This window comes from Bactrocera oleae, chromosome 2 (genome assembly GCF_042242935.1).
Source record: "Bactrocera oleae isolate idBacOlea1 chromosome 2, idBacOlea1, whole genome shotgun sequence".
In the NCBI taxonomy this organism is placed as follows: domain Eukaryota; kingdom Metazoa; phylum Arthropoda; class Insecta; order Diptera; family Tephritidae; genus Bactrocera; species Bactrocera oleae.
The window spans coordinates 93,923,513-93,946,885 of NC_091536.1; positions in this window are offsets into that span (position 1 = coordinate 93,923,513).

Genomic DNA, 23,373 nt, shown 5'->3' on the forward strand with positions numbered 1-23,373 from the left:
GCTTTTATGAGCGCAAGTCAATTCTCTAGCGCTTTTTTAGGGCTTTTTAACGCGCTGTCCGTGCTGCCCAGCTTGTCGTTACCTTTTCATTATAACTGTTTGTTTCTTTGTATTTATATTTGTTGTTTTTAATTGTTGTTGTTAATGTTGTTGTGATTTTACTGCAAGTCATTGACTTGCCGAATGATAGTATGTGTGTGCCGTTGTGTAAGGAGAGCGAGTAGTTCTGTGTTGACGCACATGACTTGCAATTTTTTTTGTTTTTGCTTTCTTACGCTACGTTTTTTTTCCCCCCACATCCTTTACACATGCTACACTTTTTAACTGGCCTTTTGTGCTGAGAAAGGTTTTTAAAGCGGAATTTATCATTTACCCATCCTCTACGAGTTCTTGCCTTGAGCTGAGCGCATAAAAAAGTTTGAATGCGGCAAAAAAAATTCAAAATACAACAACAATTGCACAAGCTTTAATAGCTAAGAGACCAGCTTGTAAAAACAAATCCCAAACCCCACCATGTTTTCAAATGTACTTTTAATTTTTGCCTTTTTTTATTTTCCTAGCTTTTCTATTTTTATTTTCCTTTTATACTTTTTTCTACTTTCTTTCTTCCATGTATACCGAGAAAATGATTCGAAAGATTTTAAACGCTTTTTAAACGCCTAACACGCCTACGAAATTTTGTTTAGCTTTACTCTTTGAGAGATTATGTGCTTAGCAAGAAAAATGAAAAAGAAAAAAAAGAAACAAAAATTGTATTCCTCAATAAATCAAGAAAACCAGCAGGCCTAGGAAGCTCGTTGGTTTATAAGGAGCCAAAAAGTTAAGAAAGAGAATTGTTTAAAAATGGTAGAAAGGACGAGATGTGAAAATCGGTTGTAGTTAGTGAAGTACAGTTACGAAATATTTAAGTTAAGTTTAGGGGCAATAAAAAACAAATAAAAAGCGTTAACATCGCCTGCACCGAAGCGATATTACCCTACAGAAATAAAGAAAATTCCATAAAAGAACTTAATTTTGATCGGTCAGTTTGTATGGTAGCTATATGTAAAATTAAACCGATGTGAAGAACTACTTTCAAGATTCTACAACTGCTTTGAATAATAATGCATAAGAAATTTTGTGAAGATATCTTGTCAAATAAAAGAGTTTTCCATACAAACACTTGAAGTTGATCGATCAGTTTTTATGGCAGCTATATGCTATAGTGATTTGATCTGAACAATTTCTTCGGAGATTAGAGAACTGTTTTGGATAATAATTTATGTCGAACTTCGTGAAGATATTTCTTCAAATAGAACAGAATAAAAAGCTCTATCACTATCGGGTTAATATCAAAATATCTACTTTTTTTTACTTAGGACATATCGGTTTCGCCAAAATGATTTGTTTCAGGGATGTTCATAAAACTCCAATTTCAGCTGGAAAACCTTAAAAAACGGGAAAACAGAAATAGCACTGCTCTAACTTTATGCAAAGTTTTGTCGCAAAAAGAGAGAAGAAGATTGTATAAATTCAGTAGTCAAAGAATTATACGCAAGCTACAAGACAACAAGATCGATATGACTTTCCGTTATAAATTGAAAGAGAACATTCAAACTGAAAATACACTTATTTAAGAGTCCTATAGGATCTCAAAAATACATCTATCCAAGTATCAGGTTCAAGAGATAATCGCTAAACGCAGCCGACCCATACTTGATCTTTCGAAAACTTGCCAAATTTTGCACGGTAATAATCAATCCTTTCTTAGCATTACTACATCGCCATTGTACATATATGTTGTCCAACTTCTCTTCTTATCGTCCAATCAACCTCTTTCGTTTAACTAAAATAGCAGTTCATATTAGCTGCGACATAACGGAAAAATTAGTAAATCATGTGCTCCAAAAAGGGTATTTAAAAACAAAAAAGACCACCGCCAAATTCTAAAGGTGCCACCAACTTAAGCATTAAATATTTATATTAATAACCCTTGCGATTACCACATTCTCACATTTTTTGCACTTTTTATGGCGTTCCAAGAGAAATATTCATGGCGTTAAAATTCACATTAAAGTGTAGTTATCTCGCGCGGTGTAAAACCGTTAAGTAAATGTGTTAAATGGCTATATAAAAAACCCGTTGCCGTCATAGGAGCAGCTTTTATATAGTTGGTGCTGGCAATGGTGGCAGGGTATTGTGTGCTCTCAACGGTATCGGCGAGTAATGCGCTCACAATTCTGCTACGCCTGGCCCGGCCACACAGAGCCTCGTTGCTTAGTAGCATGGAACCATACACTTCTGCATATACTCGTATATATAGCCATATACCATACATATAATAATATACAGAAAATGTATGTGTGTATGTGACTAACTGTTCATTGCATCGCGCACCTGTTAACGTAATTTCATTATGCATTTTGCGTAAAATTTCGAACGCGTGAAGAGCAACTCCAGTGTAGTTGTAGTTGTTGCACAAAAACCAAATTCTTGCTAACCGTCGAAAAATGTATGTATGGGCAAAATAAAAGTAAAGATTATCATGCCAAACGCTATTGATATATAAGCATTTGATTAAGACATTTAGAGTGAACAAAATAAAAAGACTATAACCAAGTGTAAAAATCTGTAGCAAAGCGGTGAGTATAGGTAAATAATATTTAAATTTTCTTTCTAAGTAACAGCTTTGGCATTTTCAAAAGCTATAATTTCAGGCCATAATATTAGAATTGAGAGCTCCATGATATACCAAAGAATGGAAAAAATATTCTTAGGAGCTTAAAGTTAGTTCCAAATAGCTTAAAGCTGTGCTAGGAATATCATTCCTGTTGCTTCACTCAATTTTTTTTTTTTTTTTTTGAGACTAACGGAATAGCCTATTAATCGACCCTGACAATTTCTGTAATTACCCTCAGCATCTATATCGACATTTTCCATGCTTATGTCTTCAATTTTCCAACTTTCGCTTAGTATGAAGTGAATATGGTTGACATCGGCGATTACTTTTACATTTTTTCTTTTATATAGAGTGACACCGATGGGGTGTTAAAACCCGGACACATATTTGAAACATCAAGTCAATCATATTTGTATTCTTATGAGATCATAGATAATTGTGAACTGTCAGATAACCAGCGAGTAACCTATAACACCTAACCTATTTTATATGATTTCTACGTAGAAGATTAGAGAAACTTGTCATGTTTAGCGTCTACTAAATTTCGCACATATATTTATACCCCGAACAGGGTATATTAATTTGAACAGGGTACAGGGTTTATACAGGGAATTTGCCACGAAGTTTGTGAAACCCTAAAAGAGGCCGTCGGAAAGGCTATAAAGTACAATATATTATATATATAATTGATCAGCGTGACGAGCAGAGTCGATTTAGCCATATCAGTCTGTCCGTCTGTCGGTATACATGTATATGCGAAGTTAATTTTTGAGATTTCGTTTTGAAATTTTTCATACGTTCTTTCTCCCGCAGACGCTGCTATTTTTTTGGAATCGCCGATATCAGACCACTATAAGATACATTTGCCAAATCGATCAAACAAAATCAAATCCTTTCTTATTTGACAAGATATCTTCGCGTACAGTTTGTAACGATTTGAATATATTTTCTCGGTGTAGTGCAAATTTATGAATAATCGTCATTTCTGGCATATTGAAAAGTAAAAGAAACACAGAACCCTGTCCTTAACACATGGCCTTAGTGCCAAGCTTAACTGCCGCATTGAATACTACTATATTATTATAAACCGCAATTGTTTAAGAACAGTGCTCCGAAGATTTTTGTCAAACTAAAGTCCCAGCATAACTAACTGTCAAATGATTTTTAATTGCTTAAACTTTAATGTAATTCTTTAATGGAAATTTACGTTGCCAGCTGTTCGTATTACGAATATTTACCAGTATATTTTCGTCCTGACATTATCATTTCTTGTTGTTGTTGAACAATAATATTGGCTGCGGGTAAGTGACATTTTAGTAGCCGCAAACAACGTGCGTCTTTCAACTTTTATCGCCAACAAGCCTAACTGGAAAATTGCTTGCGATTATACATATGTATGTGTATGTGAGTGTGTGTGTAAAAGGTATTACAACCTGCTGCATGGCTGTAGTTTTTAAAATGTCAACGCTGATTGAATGTTACACGTATTTAATTGACGTCATGTAATGAAATTCAATTTGTAGTGGTTTACATGGACTCACACACATACATGCTTGCTGTAGCTTATACAAATACATATATACACAGAACACCAACAGTCACATATTCGCTTACATAAAAGCAATGTATGCCCATCGTTGGCCGACATGCACTTTATTAACTATAATGCATTTATGGATGTTTGTATATATGTGTATGTGCGTATAAAGCTTAAGGCCACAAAATGCTCTGACAGCCAACCAGAGTGGGTATTACACATCGGCCTACACGGCTATATATGTATGTATATACCATATGTATGTATGTATATGCGTGAACCAATGAGAAGAATTTGTCGCGTAAAATTGAAAATGATTTTTGGCAAAAGCGCGTTAACCTGTAGATTCAACATTATAACGGTAATCGGTTCTGCGCATAAGAACGGATTAAGCATGGGGGGAAATTGAAAAGGAAAATTTAATGGAAATAAAATTTCACGTAAATGCTCGAAAATAATAATTGCGCTCACAATGATTATATATAATTTATAAATAACTTATAAATATTTCACTTATATTATATCTTATTTATAAAGGGTGTTATAATTGTTACAGTTCAGACCTCGCAATCTTTTCGGCACTACAAGACTAAGTGATGCGGAAAATTCAAAGATTTTGCCTCTACACACCTTGTTGTTGTTATTTTTATCATTCTCGCAACATAAAAAATTCTCAATATAATAAAAACTGATGACCTAACAGCTTCTAGGAGGATATAAATATATATATATTGTATTAGGCTGATTCAAAAAAACTGGTTTAACGGATTGTTGAACCAAATTACATTCTTATAGGAAATTTGACGCTCTACAAAAAAGTCTTAAGAAAATTTTTTATTATCTTAACCACTTAGGAGATATTCGAGGTCAAACTTAAATTACATCTTTTTTTTACAAATTTTTTTTTTTTTTAATTTTGTAAAGAATATAACTTGGTTCAACAATCCGTTAAACCGGTTCAGAGTTGCAAAATACCAAAATTAAAGAAAAAATTTTTCTGTGTTATTTAAATTGGAAATATAAATCTGCGATGCGCGACCTCTTAATATTAATATTAACGGCTCTGATTTTCACAGGCCGCTTTTTATATCTCCACGAAAGTTTTTACGTGAGGATTTCGAAAAAAAAATTAAATATTTTTTTTGAGTCAGCCTAATATATATATATATATATGAAGTATATCTCTTTAAAGTCCATCCGAATGTCATTGGGACCTTTTCAAAGTCTTGTCCAATTTAATAGTACATTGGGTTGTTCAAGCCCTAGGCATCAAAAATATGCTAAATAAATTGTTACCTCACGTTCAAGTTCATTCACGGTTTTAGATTACTTTGGAAAGGTTGAAATGGTTTACTCTAGAGCCAGGCAACAATAATTTCAATATAAATAAAAACATCTATCTCATAATGACAAAAATAAAAGCGAGAAGTTAGTTATTGACGAATGATTTTGTTTGTGACGAATGAACTGAAACGAGATAACGAGAAAACAGAAAGCGAGCACGGGCACAAGTCGAGGCTTACTGCGACGATTTTTGTGTTCTTGCAAATATGTATTTTTTGTTATATCTGAGTCAAGACAAGTATATATAGAGTCATTAAGATATGAGAACATATATATCAAGCTTTAATCACGAAAGTTTCTAAGAACTGTTTGAAACTACACAAAATATGCTTGTATCAATATAATTAAAAAATGAATAAATAAAATTTTAAAATAATTTTGCTATTGTGCCGAATAAACGAACAAAAGATTTAATACGATTAATTAAAATGATAATACTAAGTAATAAAAAAAAATAATAAATTATAAAACAAGCAGAAATGTAAAAGAGAATAAAAAAAAACATATATTAACATTTTTTTCATAAAATTGAATTAATTATCACCAAATAGACACAGGCGCAAATGAGCCGCCAAACAAACTTATAAATAAGTAAGTAAGTATGTTAATCAGGTGTGAATTATATGCTTAAGCGCCGTTATAAAGAGCTCATAAATAAGCAAAAACTATAATACCGGTTTAATGCTGCTAGCCAACTACAAAAAAATAACCGAAACGTGTGCCGTTTAGCATTTAAACAGCTGGAACGGAATGTAGCGTATGAATAGTGAATGAGCGTGTGAATGGCGCTACGAAGCGTCAACACTTGAGTGTGTATATATTATGTACATATACTCGTATATGTGCGCGCACAGGTTTGGGCCTTAACTTTTTTTTTTTTTTGAAAGCACTTTGCCGGCTTATTTCTGGTTTTCCGTGCTTTTTTACCATTCGAGTCACGTGCCACTTATTAGCAGATGTCCAAGCAAGTCCAAAATCATATCAGGTGTAATATGTATCTAAATGCATTCGTGTATGTTTATGTGAATGACAAATAAAAGCAACGATATAAAATATGATTTAAGTGGCACTTAACAGGTGCTTAAGAAATTTTTATAAAAGGATACTTAAACCCATATCTGATTTGCTTTTTTAGTACAATCTGCGGAAAACGTGGCAACTTTTCTTAAAAACAGGATTAATCGTTAATTTCGGTAGCATCGAAGCTATAATAAATACTCTTCACGAAACAAAAAAGTTTGCATACAAGAACTTGATATTGGCAATAATCTGAACGATCGATTGTACCGTTGCCTTCGACAAATATCCAGGCCGAATTTCGTGAAGAAATTCTTGTCAAATAAAAAAGTTTTCCATTTAGGGACTTAATTTTGATCGTTCAGTTTGTATAGCAGCTATATGCAATAGTGATCCGATATCGGCAGTACCGAAAAATAAGCAGCTTTTTTGGGAAAAAAGACACTAATTCGCTTATACAGTTAGAAGTACGGACAAACAGATGGACAAACAGACGGTAAGGACTAAATCGACTCAACTGCGACGCTTCCTTCTGGGTGCTACAAACTTATTGGCAAACCTAATATTTCTTGTTCAGGATATAATAAATTGGTAACAAAATTAAGTTTGTTGGCTATATTTTAACAAAGCATGTATTTTATTAATTAAATAAAATGTTTTACACAAGTGGCAAGCATTCCCAAAAATAATTTCAACTCCAAGCCTTCTCGAAGCTCAGTAGTTTCTTTCCGATAAAGTAACAGTATTTAAAAAAATTTTTTTTAATAAATTTAGACAGGTGGCAACCATTCGCAGAAAACTTTAACAGTAGAAGCTAGCTCTTCATTCTAAAGCCTTTAAGTTTATGTCACAATTTAAAAAAAATCTGTGACAGCCTACTTAACTTGCCTAACATAACATGCCGCTAAAGAGAAGTAAGAAAAACTATGCAACATTTTAAAATTTCATGATTAGAAAATACAACTTTGCAATGCGCAAAGAACTCTTTTTCTACTTTGCCTGAAATAAATATACGCCAACCATTAGCGAATGCGGACACATGCATTTATTTATATATAAATATATATTATATATATATTAAACACAGTAAAAAGACGCAATAAACAAACAAAAATACTAGTGCTAAAGTTAAGAGATTATGATTTATTCTATGTTAGTTTCCCTATTTCAATTGTCTTGGAGAAGCTCAAGACCAGTTAAAAATTATGTAGAATAGGACAAATATGAACAAAGCAGGCATATAACGGTGGTATTTAAAAACCCTTAGACAATCCGAGTTCAGGTCGTATTTAATGTTTACAACTTTTGTTTGAAAATCAAAATAACATGTAAATTTCCCGATTTCCGGTTCTTCCAGCTTTGCTATGTACACAATCCTCAATGAATACCGCTTCGCAACAGTTACTCTTTATTACTAGTTTGTTAAATATAATTCTCGAAGCAATATCTTATTATCTGAGAACATCTTGGGGACACTTTACTTTAATTCGAAAATCTGCGCATTCGATTAGAGCTAAAAACTACATATATTTAAAACTCGAACTTGTGTTCAACATAAGTGAAATTTTTAGACCGACCACACACTACGAAGCTATAGTCATCGACCACCAAAGAGAGAGCAGCCTTTATAATATCGTTTCTCTTCAAAACTGTCATATGGGTTTGTGAGTCGCATAGTTTCGTGAGCGCGTTTTCACTTGTACAGATGTGTATCATTGCAGATGTGTATAGTGCACTACTAAAAAAATTTTCCCCCTTCCTCTAAATTCCTCACAATTATGCCTCATATTCTTTCTACAAAACCACACACATTGATTTGTTTATTTCTTTACCTTCCTTCTGCCGTTGCGCACTGTCACTTTTCTGTTAGCTGCGTTATATTATTTTTTCTCTTTTTAGGTGATAGAATTTTTTTCTTCAGATTTTCTCAACGGCAACTATATTTGTTTTCTTTTAGCCTTAGTGTAATTTGACTTTTTAGTTTTTAATTCCTTGTGACTTAATGACTTCTTGTTATAAGTTTTCATTTCTCTTGTAATTTCATAAGTTAATAGAATTTCTCAGTTCCTGCTACTGCGTTACGCTTCATGCGGATCGCATTTTAGTGCTTTTGATGTGTTTAAACGCCTTGCACAGTGGGCTTAGAAATACATTTAGTTGAATATAGTTGCTACAGTTATAACGAGGATTGTCTTTTGAGCAGTAGATGGCATTTCCTCAACGACCCGATCCGACCATTTTTGGGCTGTTCTGTAAACAACAATAAATTTTTAAAAAAACTGAGTAATTTTTTTGTAAAAGAGCTAGAGGCGATTCGTTATACTATATATTAATTTCGAGGTCGAAAATCTCAAGCATCTCACCTAAGTGACTTGAGTTCATTTCTGCTGACACTTTTGAATATACTATTATAAGCTTCTTTTACTTCTGGATAATTTTTAGAAAGCGTTCGATCGAAAACCTCTCGATGGTGTTTCAAAGGGTGATCCACTATTTTTGTTATTTCAATAAAGATAATATTCGAAAAACTGATTTTGTTAACGAACTTATTATGATATAATTTGCTTTTGAAAACCTCGTACGCTGGACTCCTATGAAATGATAAGATAGCCTCTGAAACAGAAAACACTTCGTGCAGAAGGGGTCTATAAATTTGATCTCTTATAACTGAACATCGTACATCAACACGAAATACTTTTTTATACTTTTCCTGATAAATTCCATCTTGTGGTTAATGTCGATCTTGATACTAGTTAAACATCAGCCTCTTTTTCAGAGTAGCATGTTAGTCGGAGACTTATTCGAGACGTAGTTTTCGGGATTTATTTTAGTGAAACGCATGTATCGGTAGATGTGTACGAACATTCCCGTTCATAAGACAAGTTCGATTTCTAAAGTGCTCCGCACTCTCAAATAGAAGACACTCCCAAGCGACGCACCGATTTTCTCTGAACTACCTTGACGCAGAACCCTTAAACGATTCGCTTATTCACCTAAAGGACACCACAGTGCGTCCGGCGTCTGGAATTGCAACGCATAGCGAAACATTCGCAAGAACTCTGTAATTAAAATGTTGACGCATGGAAAGTAAAGTGAAATCAGAGACATTGGCACAATGTCGGCGAGTTGAGTTGAGTGAATGGCGACAGTCCATAAAGCACAGCGGGTAACTGGCGTAAAATGCTGTCACTGCGCCGCTTGCCATTGCAGTTGAAATGCTGCAACTTTTCCCATTTGTAACTCAAGAAATCCAAAGGACAAGAACAAACGGCAGCGATAAGAAATGAGCCCGTGGCGCAGAGCGAAAGAGATAGAGATGAATAGATGGATATAGCGAGGTGGTGTGTGTGAGTGAGCGGCAGTTAATGGCAGTGTCATAACTGGCGACATTGTTACAACAATAAAATAGTAACGCTGGTTGGCGGAGCAGTGGTTAAATGGTGCTTAGCGGAATTCAATGCCGGATCAACGGCAGTGGACTCAGCCAAAGCTGCTTGCGGAAAACCGACCATTGAACGTCACGCCGCGCCGCGTCACACAGCATGTTAAGCAGTTTAAGTGTAGCATTAGCATTTAAGTTATTGAAAGCGTTGTTAAAATTTCGCACAATACAAGGGTACTAACGGCATAGAGGTGGTGAGATCACTAGTAAAACAAAACCGTGCAAAGAAGGCAACACGGATGTTAATGAGGAAGCAGGATAGCTGGATAGCTGGAATTTGGTGCTGCTGAGTGGCTTTGCAAAACGATTGCTAAACCAATTATTTCATAATTCATTTATGCGGGTCAGCGAGAGGGAGGGAGGGAGAAGCAGAGCGGCACGCATTAGTTGGCGAGGCGGAGGACAAAGTGCGACGCTGTCACAGCGCTGATTGAGAATGCTGCGAAAACAAATGCCGACAATGAAGTGCTGCTAAATTGTTGTGAGAGTATGTGCATGTATATATATGTGTGTGTGTATGTTTGCGACATTCAATTTTGCGCACTTCAATTTTGTTTCATGCCAGGTTTTTCGCTTCTCCGCTTCGCTCACTTTATATTTGCCTTTCTGCTGTCGCATTGCCTGCCATTGTGCAAAGTGGCAACTTTTTAATTAGTAAAATTGATGGAAAATTTATTGTGCGCCAAATTGTTACGCAATATAGTGTTTGCGTAGCAATTTGTTGTTGCTATTGCTACAACACACACAAGTCACACGTCGCGCAGCGAACACGAAATTTTCGTACAAATATGCGCTTATTGAAATTTTTGCCAAAATTCACTTACTTACAACAACAGCAGCTAGCACTTGCTAAATATCATAACGGCTCTTTTTTTAATTACTTTTTTTGTTTTTACTTTTTGCAGCTACTAACACGGCCACACGCGCGCACAAACAACATTTGTATTGCATTTTGCGCACCATTATGGCGTCAACAGCACAAATGGCGCCATTTCCGCATCCGCTGCACAGCGTCAGCAGCAACACCAACAACGCCGAGAACCGGCAGCAGCAACACACAAAAATGCCACCACAAACGCACCTGAGGCATCGTCTCCACTGCAGGAGCAACAACAATGGCAACAAAAACAGCAGCAACACCATTAGAGCCACACTGTCTTTGTTTTGTCAGTTTCTCACGGTATACTGCATTCTTCTAACGGCAAGCGGAAGCGTGCGAATGGCACAAGCACAAGGTGAGTTCGTGCACAAACGATAACAGTATGACAGGGGTCCGCTATGAAATCACTGCAATGAGAAGCTGCAACGACAACGAGCGCAGGAAATCCTTGCTCTGCCACGGGCAAAACACCAATACACACACATCAATATACATATGCATATACTCCTATACAGCACAGTACATGTGCGTATGTATTAGGGTGGGCCAAAAAAAAACTTTAATTTCTTTTCTTTAAGTACCGCGAAATATTCAATCAATTTCAATATTTCCAAGTTAGTTGTTACAAAAGTTCAAAAAGTTAAAAAAAAATATTAAAATAAATTTTTTAATATTTTCAAGACTTTCTATATTGTTACAAAATATCTTTTTAATGCTTTTTCCAATCGTCTAATCCTTTGTTATTTATATGGAAATGAGAAATCGCAAAGCACAACTTGTTAACTTTTTTATTAAGAGCTCAAACTTTAATAGATTTTTTCGTCATTACATTCGATAGTTTCGCGGTATCTAAAAAAATATTAAAAGTTTTTTTTGGCCACCCCTAGTATGCATGTGTGTATGTTTGTATGCATGCATGAGTATCTGTATGTGTGTGCAGTGCGAAGAAGCTTTTTGTCTCACATTTTAATTATACTGTTTGTTATATTAATGCAGTGTAGCAAAGGAAGTGGAAGCATAAAAAGCAAAGCAGTACAGCGAGTAGTGTGTAAATGAGCTGCATTGCAGCGAATTGCATTTTAGCATCCGATAAGAAGAAGCACAAGGATTTTGCCAAAAAATGAGAGATGAAGTGTGTGTTTTAAATTATTTTGGGTCATTAAGAGCAACAATGGTTATACGAGTTTCTAAGGATATATTACAGGAGTCAAATGATATGTGAAAAATTGATGAAAACATGTAGGGAAGGTGTGAATTCGGGCGGAAACAGATATTTATATACAATACGCATGTTGAAAACACATAATTAGGAGGTCCTGTTGGGAAAATATCTGTATTTTTTCTCTTTGTTGGTGTCTATTTTTGACGCGTGCTCCAACAATATAGAACCCGGAAATTGCAAACCAGTCTGGGAGATTTTGTAGTATGAAATATTATGCTTCTAGCGCCATATAGCTTAACTCGATCTCCGTTATAAAACAAAAGATACAGATTAACTTAATCTATCTATTGAAAATTTATAAACTTTTTTTTACCAGACCATATAAAAGACCAGATCATATAAAAACCAGATTGTTCCTCACCTTAGGGGGTAATTTCGAATATTGGAACTGAGATTCTAAGTTCATTAAAATTCAAGATTTCATGCAGGTGTTTAGTTTGTAAAGAGTATGCAAAATGTCGTGAGGATGGCGATAGTTTGATTAAAGCCAGTGAAGTACAATAGCTATCATTGTGACTTGGTAGCCTAGTTGAACGAAGTCATAATAGCAAAAAAAACTTTATGTTCGAACAATAATATATGATAATAATGATGAACGATTACCAAAGTTTCCTATTGAAGTAGTAAAATTTTCTACTGTATAAACTAAGACTAGATACGTAAACCTTCGCTAGATGGCGCTGCGATAGAGGTATATAAAATGGAGCTATTATTGGACCGAATTTTTAAACTTTCCTAATATAATTATACTACTATGATGTATTGTTGAGATATTTATGAATTTCTTGTTTGTGCGCTATTTTCTCAATACATATTTCTCTGGAAGTATGTATTAATGCGCGTATATACTCATACATTCAAACATATGTAAGTATAAAACTTACTCGGCATGACATGTAAAAATTAGGCAGGTAAAACAAGTAGGTTAGGTGACAGGCAGTTATTTAGGTATAAATGCAGTTATGATACACCGTAACAAATATATAATATATACAAGTTTTTCCACATTTTTGACACAAATAAACTAACTTTGCTAAAATATTATTTTCATTTAAATTAAAAAAAATTAAAATCCTTCTAATCATCAAATAACACTTTAGTAACCTAAAAGAGAAAACACCCAACACTGTTGCCATATCGCTGCACTTCTCAATTTTCATTAATACGCTCAAGTAAATTCAATATGAATATTTAAAATTTTATCCGCGTAAATATTTAATGCAATAAGCTTGCACATTAAGCGGTATTATCTTGTGGAATATGCAAATATATACACAGAGACATTATCTCACAAAATATTTGCTTATAACAATTGTTAAACAAAAACAAACGGCATTAGATTATGCTGTATTGCCATGTGCTTTTATAAATATTTGTGTGGCTGTGTGTGTGTGTGTATGTATTGATTTAAAATTCATATATGTCATAATATGCGGATTAAACTATTATGCACAAAGTGTAAATAAACGCAACATAAAATAACTTTTTGTCTCGCAACTCTACAACAACAAAAAGTCTATTTTTTTTAAATGCAAACTATTATTGCATTGATTATAATGCGTCGGTAACTATGATATTTTGCATTTTAAAAATACAGTTGTTCATTTTGAAGCACGTGGCGTTTGAGAGAAAAAATTTAATAACTCGAGTTATGCCTTTTTAATGATTGATATGCCTTTTGAATACAAGAAACAATAGTTTTGATGAAAAAAAAACTTTTTTTCTTATGTGGTAATACATATTTTGTTTTTTAATTGGCAAATTTACCTTAAATATTTTTAAGGCAATGCTTAAATTTATTGCAATATTTATTTGAACTTAACATTTAAATTTTACTTTCAAAAAAGCAATAGCAACCTTATCTGTCAGTCAATCAATGCAATATTTGTAGCTACGCGTGTAAAAACCAAATTAACTTTATTTTCTCGCGTTAAGAAAAAATCCCAATCGGCAACATATTCAAATTTCACGCTACGCTGCCGTTGAGCCCAACAGCCAACAACAACACAAAACGCGCAGGAAAATGTGTCACGGGGATTCAATATTTCTTTTTTATTGCAATTCATATACTTCAAATAATATTACATTTTTTTATTGATACAATTCGATTCACTTTATTCACATTGACACGCTTTGCGCTTTATTTTACTTTTAATTTCAAATTCTTTTGCACAGTTAACATAATTTTACGCGCCAACGGAAATGTCCAAAGAAGTGACAGTTGAAACAAAAAACCCACAAAAATAATCTCTGCGCAATTTGGAAAACGATAAATGAGATGAAATGCAAAAAAAGAGTAGCAGAAAGAAACAAATCGAATAGATAAATTAAAATGTCAAAATATAGTTAAATTTTGCTTTTTGTATGAAACTGTCAAACGACGAAAAATAACAGTAGATTAAGAGCAATAAACTTAGTAAGTTTACAAAATTTTATTTTAAAATTAAATTTAATTTTTTATAAAGTAATTTAAAATCATACTAATTATTATAGGTCAGTTTAGATGAACGTGTTTATGCGCAGAGAATAAATTTAGAGCACAAATTAAAATATAATAAAGCACGCTAAAGAGAAGGATAAATCTAACTTAACCTAATTCAAATATTGGTAATAATTTACGAAACGTTTCAGCTTTCTATCTAAAAAGTCATGTACAAAAATATTAAAAATTTAAGTTATAACAAAAATCTTGTTCTTTGTCTATGTAACGTAAAATTACAGTGTTTAACTGTTTTCTTTTTAGAGGCTTTCTGTATATTATTTTTAGATAACAATCCTAAGGAATGAATTGTGCGTATAAGCTTCTTCACTTTCGCGTCAGACTTTGTCTTAGGGATTGTATCCATTTGTGAATTTCAAAATCTATTTTTTTTTTGCCTATATATCGAAGGCACATATATTTGGAATAATGATAGTAATTGTAAAGAAGTTTTAATCTATGTATGTATATATGTATAGGTCAGGTAATGATCGAAGGGATCAAATATTTGAAGAGATTTTTTAAGCCACTGAAGTGTACATTTTTTTCCAATAAACGCCTTTTTCTTGGAAAGCCGCAATTATGTCATAAACAAAATTTTTTACTAGTATTCCGATCATTACCTGTATTCATCTTTACTTGTAGTTATAATACTTCTTTTCCTTTGTTTTTGAATTTGAGAAAAGTTTATGCAGAAAAATCTTTCCTACCGCCAGACAGCATTTTTCGGAACTCCTCTTTGAAAACGGCTATGGGATCAATACAAAAATGTTCAAAACTAATCGCCGATTATTAAAGTATATTAAATTCTGTAAATATTATTTTTTCATTTAATTATGAAATACTTGTATAATAATACTAAAAAAAAAAATAACAAAAATGCGTGTTTTCCGACTCGCAAGTGGAACCTTTTAATTTAAGTAGAGTCTAAATTTAATTGCGGTCTTTTAGGCCATAGGTTAGGTCTGTTTCATATTTATTCATATCTTTGTAAATACTTGTATGTCAACTCTTTTTCTTTTTTTGTTGTTACAAGGCAGACTTATTTTAACAAAAAATTGCCTTGTATACAATTCCGAACCAAAGAGTACAACCAATAAATGTCATACAAAATACTTGTACATATATAATATATATTATAGAGAATAAGTTAAGTGAAGTAACACATGAACATCTACCGAATGATAACCAGTTTCACACCATAAACTGAAATGGAATTTTAAAACTAATGGAAAGTTTAAACTTTCTACAATTGAATCAATTATTTTTTTAGAATTTTTCGAAAACTATTTTCAATTGAAAATCTTGTGCGCTTATAAAAAATAAATTCCAAAATCGTTCGAGTTAGCTTACAATGGTGTTTAACTCAATAAATGAAATGATATTTGAATATCTGAAATAGTTACACAAAAAAATATCTAAAAGCAAGAATTGTTTACGATTGTTGTGTGTGCAAATGACATTCTTCATAATCACTCACTAACTAGCAGTGAATATACATACCTATTTACATATGTATAGTTTATTTGACCATAGTGATGGTAAGCCAGCAACGCATATGCATACCTTTGCATTTGATTTCTGTGTTATGCAGAAACGTATATCGTAATCGTTTAAGTGCTGCGCGTATTTCATGCCATCGGATATATGCATATATAATATATATTTATATATTTGTCACATATTTCCTTATTTTCATTTATGAATTTTATTCGGAGATTTATTTTATTTACTAATGCATTTTGAGTGGCGCCATCGAGTCCAGCATTGACGGCGCCAATTGTTGTTCTTTTTTTGACTCGGCGCCATGTGAAACTTTTCGGTTTTAATTTTAATTTTATTTCCGCATTTTTTCTTTTGTCAAGTGATTTTAAATGTTTACAATATTTCATTTTAATAAACATAGCGATTTTATTTAGATGATTGCACTCGGAATTGTTAGTAAAAGCGATGCCACTATTTTAATAATCATATTTCATGGAAGCGCACGTTTTGCACTTGTGTATGTGTGTGTGTATGAATGTAATATGTAAATGTAGAAGCTGCATTGTTAGGGCTTTCATTTTGCCATATTTATTGAAAATTGAAAAATATGCGCGAGCATTTATTGAAATTCGACTCGGAATTATTTGTGAAAGTTTTTACCAAAACGTTTGACAAAAGAGCAAATTTTTTAGGTTTTTTAAAACAGTTTTATATTAAATAGTTTCAAAAAGAAAAATGTCTGAGAACTTATGCATACCTACTCGTACATGTATGAGCTCATACTGAAGTTTTAGATAATCGAGTTCAGTGTGATATCTGGTTGGTTTACACGCATTATGGTGCATGTTCGACGAACGTACAGAAATGTCTGTATTAATTTTAGACAAATTGTAAATATTTTTTTTGCCGAGCTGAGTTGATTTAGACTTGTCCGTCTGTCAATCTGCCTCTGTGTCAATCTGTGTCTGTCTGTCGAACTTATATCTGAGTTTTTGAGATGTCGAACTGAAATTTTGTACACGTTTTTTCTTCCCCAAGAATCTGCTCAGTCAAAATCGGATCGGATATCGGACCATTTTATGATATATCTGCCATACAAACTGAACGATCAAAATTAATTTATTAAATGGAAAACTTTTTATTGGGCGAGATATCCGCTGGGATTTTTGTCTTAAGTAACGGTACAAACTATGAACAAATTGTTCAGATCGAACATACCGATCGGACCACTAAAGCATAACGATCATAATCAAGTTCTTGTATGGAAATTTTTTTTATCTATGAAGGGTATGATGGCTTCACTGCAACCGAAGTTAACGTTTTTCTTACTTTTTTCTGAGGAAATCAATTATGACTGAGTAAGACTATTATGAGCATTAGTCTGAGGTCACACCGAACACTACTTGTTGCGTACAATTCTTATTACCAGCTTGAGGAAAGATGAGATATTTTTTTCAATATTTTTTTCTATTTGCTTAATTTCTACGTGAATCAGCAATATTTAAACGTTAACGCACAGTATTTCGGTGTCTGAAGTAGGGCTCGTCAAGAAGTAGCTACGTATTAAATTAATTGAAAGCATTCAATCCGTCAACACCATTTTGTGACTCTTTTAATCACTATAAATAGGTTAATTAGATATAAATGCTCTGTTTTGAAATTCGTTCTTAACCTAACCTAAATCAACCTAAAATACTGTTTGATGACTTACTTTTCTCTCAAATATGTATACATCTCTTATTTACTTTAACAGCCGCATTGACTAAATTTCAATAAAGTTTACCTAAAATATACAAAATATCAAATCCATTTCATGTTCCTTCGATTTAATTGAAAACAACTGTCACACGCACAATCAAAAACAATCAAAAATTAATTTAATAATTTCTGTATAGCCGAGGCTAATTTCTTCTAGAACGTGCATACTTTGTATAACAGTGTATATACAGTGCGGCAAAATATTATATATTTTCCATTGCCTTGAGTGACAATTAATACAGATTTTATGGTATAGAAGAAATCACTTAAAATTGCGAACAGAAAATACATAACTTTTCCACCGAACAATTGATATTTTGTCTTCCGGTAATTTCATTAGCGCTTGCCACAGCTGTTCCATCGTCCACAACCAACGGAACACAGAGACTGTCGATAGCAGACGGCGGCATTCAACTCTCTAACGGCGCTACTGGTCATTGTCTTCTAAATAAATTAGAATTGAATTAACGATTTCGGCTGTAATCCTTTTGATGCCGCCATCCGCACAGTCAACCAAACATCCACCAACCTGCGCCACCATTCAGACAACGAATCAACCAAACGATCGTCGACACTGCCGCCGCGAGCATCAATGCTGCGTTACGCTGCTGAAAAAATAACTGTCTCTAACAGGCGGCGCAGCAACACTTGAATGTCGCACACACATGCACACACTTGGCATATGCCGGGCGATGTAACTACTTGTCTTGGGAATGAATGGACACACATCAGCGCCGTCGGCAGAAAGCTCGCGAAATGATTGAGTGAATGAGTAAGTGTGTGGGTTAGTTAATGTTAAAATATCTGTGGCAACGCTAATGTGCCTTGTGGCGCGGAACATGCCACAGCTTTTGGTCGTCGGCGCTGTTCTGTCTAATGGCGAGTCGTTGCTATCAATTAGCTGCAGTTCTAATACTCGCTCTTGCAGTTTTCTACCATAAACCTCTCTCCTCGCTGGTCTGTGCCATCTACGACTATACATATATTGCTTCAGCTGTACATGGCAAGTTACTCGTTCGGTGGCAAATTAGAAATTACAAACTATAACAATGGTAAACATTCAAAGTTCATTAAAAAATTAAACCAATGAGAGTGAAGTGAATTTGAATCACTTGAACTTAACGTAAAGGTTAAGGGAAAGACTGAAAGTGCACGAGAGATTTTAGAAATATGCTATGTATGTCATTCGAAGATATTTTCCATCAGAGTGATCAGTAATAATTGATTATTGAATAATTGGAATGTGCTCAACAATGCGGAGTTTTTAGTACATAACAAACAAATTCGAATTTCCAAAATAGAAATATTTTCAGTCATTTAGCTACCTGTATTGGGAATAATGCTAAAGTTTACCATTCAATTGTAGAAATATACTTTATACTTAGTATGTAATCTCTCTTGGGTGTACTCACTTCTCAACTATGGACCATATCCATTGAGAATAAAAGTGTTTCACAAGTTCAATATACAAATTCTAGTATATAATATTTAAGACATATGTTTTCATAATATCGAGTATAAGTAAAGGAAATGTGTTCTTATGTGAAAATTGCTCCTTTACAAAAATTACTATCGCTTCTCCACCTAAAAGTTATGCTGATAGTCTATGGAGACTCCTCGCGAGCATGGGGTTTTTATAAGGGACATAAGAAAGGTTAATTTTTCATATTTCGATGGGTTGTAGTTTTTGAGTTTCAGTTACCTGTTTTTTGATTGAATAAAAATCCAATTTTGGCAAATTTTTTACTTTACATTTTTAAAACTTGTGTAAATATATTCTTAATATTTAAAACTATTGATACAGTATTTTTTTTTGCACACTGACTAGTAACGAAAAACCTCGTCTTAAAAAAAAAAGTCGCCAGCCTCGTAATAGACGTATTTATTTGAAATGCTGTTATATCGGTCCATATTTAAACTTGTATTATCTAACCAACACATGGACTGAAAAGTACAGGGCCTGGCACATAGATGGCGTTAGTTTTCTTGAATACTAATCATTTTCAGTTAGTATGACATTATATTCATAAGTTTGCGAGTTATTGTGCCAAAGCACCAGAAAGCACAACAAACAGCTGAAAAGGTTATGGCCTCGGTATTTTGGGATAATAATAAGGTGTAATATTAATCGACTATCTTCAGAAGTAAAGCCCCATCAATAGTGGCTATTATATAGCGTTCTTGGAATGTTTGAAGTCCGAAATTGTAAAACAGCAACCACATATGGCAAAGAAAACACTTTTGTTTCATCAAGATAACGCACCGTGTCACAAGTCAATCAAAACGATGATAAAAATGCATGAATTGCACTTTGCACTGACTATATCACGTTGAATGTAGTTTTAATGCACAATTTAAGAGACACTTAAAAATTCTGTGCAAAAAATATTTTTACTAAATTGAGACCACTAAATATAATATTTAAGCTCGCTAATATCCCAAACATAGTTCTACATTGTTATTTCCATAAAGATTTATGGGATTGTGAAATTCCTTCATGTCTCTCATTATCAGAAGCTCGTTCTCCACAACAAATGCGTGACAATAATGCTTAATGAAAGGGAAAGAGCATACAAAAAAACGAAAATTAAAAGAACACGGCACAGCCACCAAACAACGATCAATTGGTCAAGAGCATGGTGAGGATCATGATGAGGATCACGGTCAAAGCCATTTGTAAACATTTTCCACATTATTTGCCACTGAAAAAAACCACATATATGTATATATATGTATATCAATATATACATTAGTGCAAGCATGCCTATGCAACACATTTGCTGCAGCGCACCGCTATTTATAGCCACAAAGGCATATCAGCAACGCATACGCATTCGCATCGCCGACAGCCGCCAAGTGGCAAATCCCGATTTGGCAACTGCTCGCGCGCCGGCTGGGAACTCCAGTTGGTCCACACAGCTTGGCTAAGCTGAACGATCGAAGAGTTGGCAGGCTGTGAGGCAGCAGTCGCTGAAAGTGAAACCGATGCAAAGTCTTAATTTAATCGCCTCATGTCTACGCCTAAAGCAGCAACAGACAATATGGTATTAATAATGAATCACACACTCGTACAGACACACACTAACAAGCTTATGCAGACCCAGCATAAACCCGCTTTCTGAGCCGCACAAAGTGGCAGTGCCGTCAAAGGAGCTGCTCAGTTGCTACTCAGCTGCCAGACAAGCGTGTAAATACCTAGTAATTGCAATAACAACAACAACAGCAACAACAATGCCAACAGCATTCAACTGCCACTTAAGTTAATGATCGGCTCAGGCAGCAAAGGCTTGCTGTCTGCGGTTCGGTGTTTCATTAAATCAACGCATGTTGCTTGCCACATATTGCATGTTGCAAGTAATTGCATACAGTAAACTTAGATGCTAGTCAATTCAGCATTCAGTACTGGCTTAGTATACTTGCTTATATCGCTAATTTGTACCGACAGCAACCGAACAACAACAAAAACAATTGCACAGTAGTGTTATTAGCAATCAGTAAATTCGATTTGCAATCAGTGATTTTGCACTTTCGGTTTTCTCTAATTGCACAGCAAACAGGTAGATGCTTTTGATTGTTTTTGTTGTCATTGTTGTACTAAAATAACTAAAGACTTAAGATGCAAACTTTAAGAACGAAAATGTTTAGTCCCTCTTCTTCTTAATAACACATTCTAATTGTAAGGTTTTTGTAATAAAAAAATATATTAAATTTTTTTTTTTAATATTTTACCACATTCATTAATCAAGAGTATTAGGTTTTGAAATAATTATTTGTTTCCGATATATGCTTTCAAATAGCCAGATTCTTAAGATGAAACATTGATCGATATTTGTATTTTATTATCGATAGTTACTAATTCTTATCGATTATTTCATAACCGATAGTTTTTTATTTGATTTAGATATTATATTTTAATATTACAATTCGTATTTAATAGATTTAATCATCTAGTTAGAGAACCTAAGAAGCGCGAATTCGGGAATAAAAAAATACTAATACATCAATTATTTTAAAATTTTAGGTTATACGATTTATTATATGGTATATATATGTATGTTAACAAGAAGAAAATAATTTTATTTTTTTCGAGTCAAATTCGAATACCGACGGTGCTAAAAAAAGGTTCTCTATTGTTGCTATGATTTCGAGCTTCTACGTGAATAAAACCTAAAAAAATGTCTCTACTAGAAGATATTGTCCGTAATATACCCAAATCAAGATCAAAAAACTAGTAGGTCATTTTATGTAAAAATATATAGAGAACATGCAGAAAAAATTTTATGATGCTCGGATCATTTGTCTCTGAGTAATCGCTCAAACAAAAATGTAGTTTTAAGAAAAACTCGTTTGAAGATAAACTGGTAGAGCTGATCGAACTAAGCGGTTACACTTTAGAAGACTGTAATTCAAAAACTGTATGAGATTGTCGTTATTTTTAAAGTATCGAAATATGAAAAAATCGATATTTTTAAATTGCACACACATTGTGTTTAAATCTTAAAACTATTGAAAAATAGTACTATTTTAAAAACAAATAAGTATAAAATAAACAAATAGCTGTATTCATGGCTTCCATAACTTACACCTTGTAGGATCTCCAATTTCACCGCCTAAAAGTTCAAAATAAATCAGAAATTTGTTACTAAAGTATCGACAACGTCACAAACTACAAGTACATATATCTAACCTCTGAGCAGATTTCTCAAACCAAGAAGTTTATGGAAGAAAGTTGATTTTTGAGAATAATTTTAAAGAAAACTAGTACAGAAAATCCCTTACAATTTTGTGTATATATTTATACATTATTAATGAGTATACACAAAACATGATTGCGACCTTCACCGTGCTTCAAAACAAAAAAATAAATAAAAGATTATTAAACTGCAATGTAATCGTATTGTTTATTTCACAAAATGGCTTCCTTTATAAAAATATTTACAATTTTGCTAAACTTGACTTTTGGCCCCCCAAAATTACATTATTTTTACTATCGAAAAACTGAAGGTTCATTTATGTTTGAGTTACGCCTGCAGTCAATTTAAAAAATGTAGTTTTGAGAAAAATGCATTTAAAATGAAATTTGCGACTGCCAACGTATTTGCTACTGTATGGCAACAATTGCAACACCTTTGACGCTGTGTCATGTTACTGAACAAGAACAGATTGCCATATTTACATATGTAGAATGTGTGTATGTTTGTGTGCATATTGATTAATTTCATGAGTGGCATAACACGCGTTCTGCTTTACGGTGTGTCGGTGCGGAAAGCGCCATTGCCACTGCCACTTGAAAATCTTGCAACTGTTGCATATTCGTGTTGATGCTGCTCCTGTCCCTCTTGGCTGTCTACTTTGCTTACTGGTTAGCTTGCTAACTCACTGACTTTGCATGGCTTGACAGACGCTGCGCGCTGCTCTGCTGTGCTGTGCTGAGTTGTTGCATTATGCATGCGAGCTGTTAAATGGGCGCCTTTGATTTGCCTCGCTTTGATGGTGCTGCTTGCCACACAACGTCACGTCATGCCACACAGCACGTTGCAAGCCACAGGG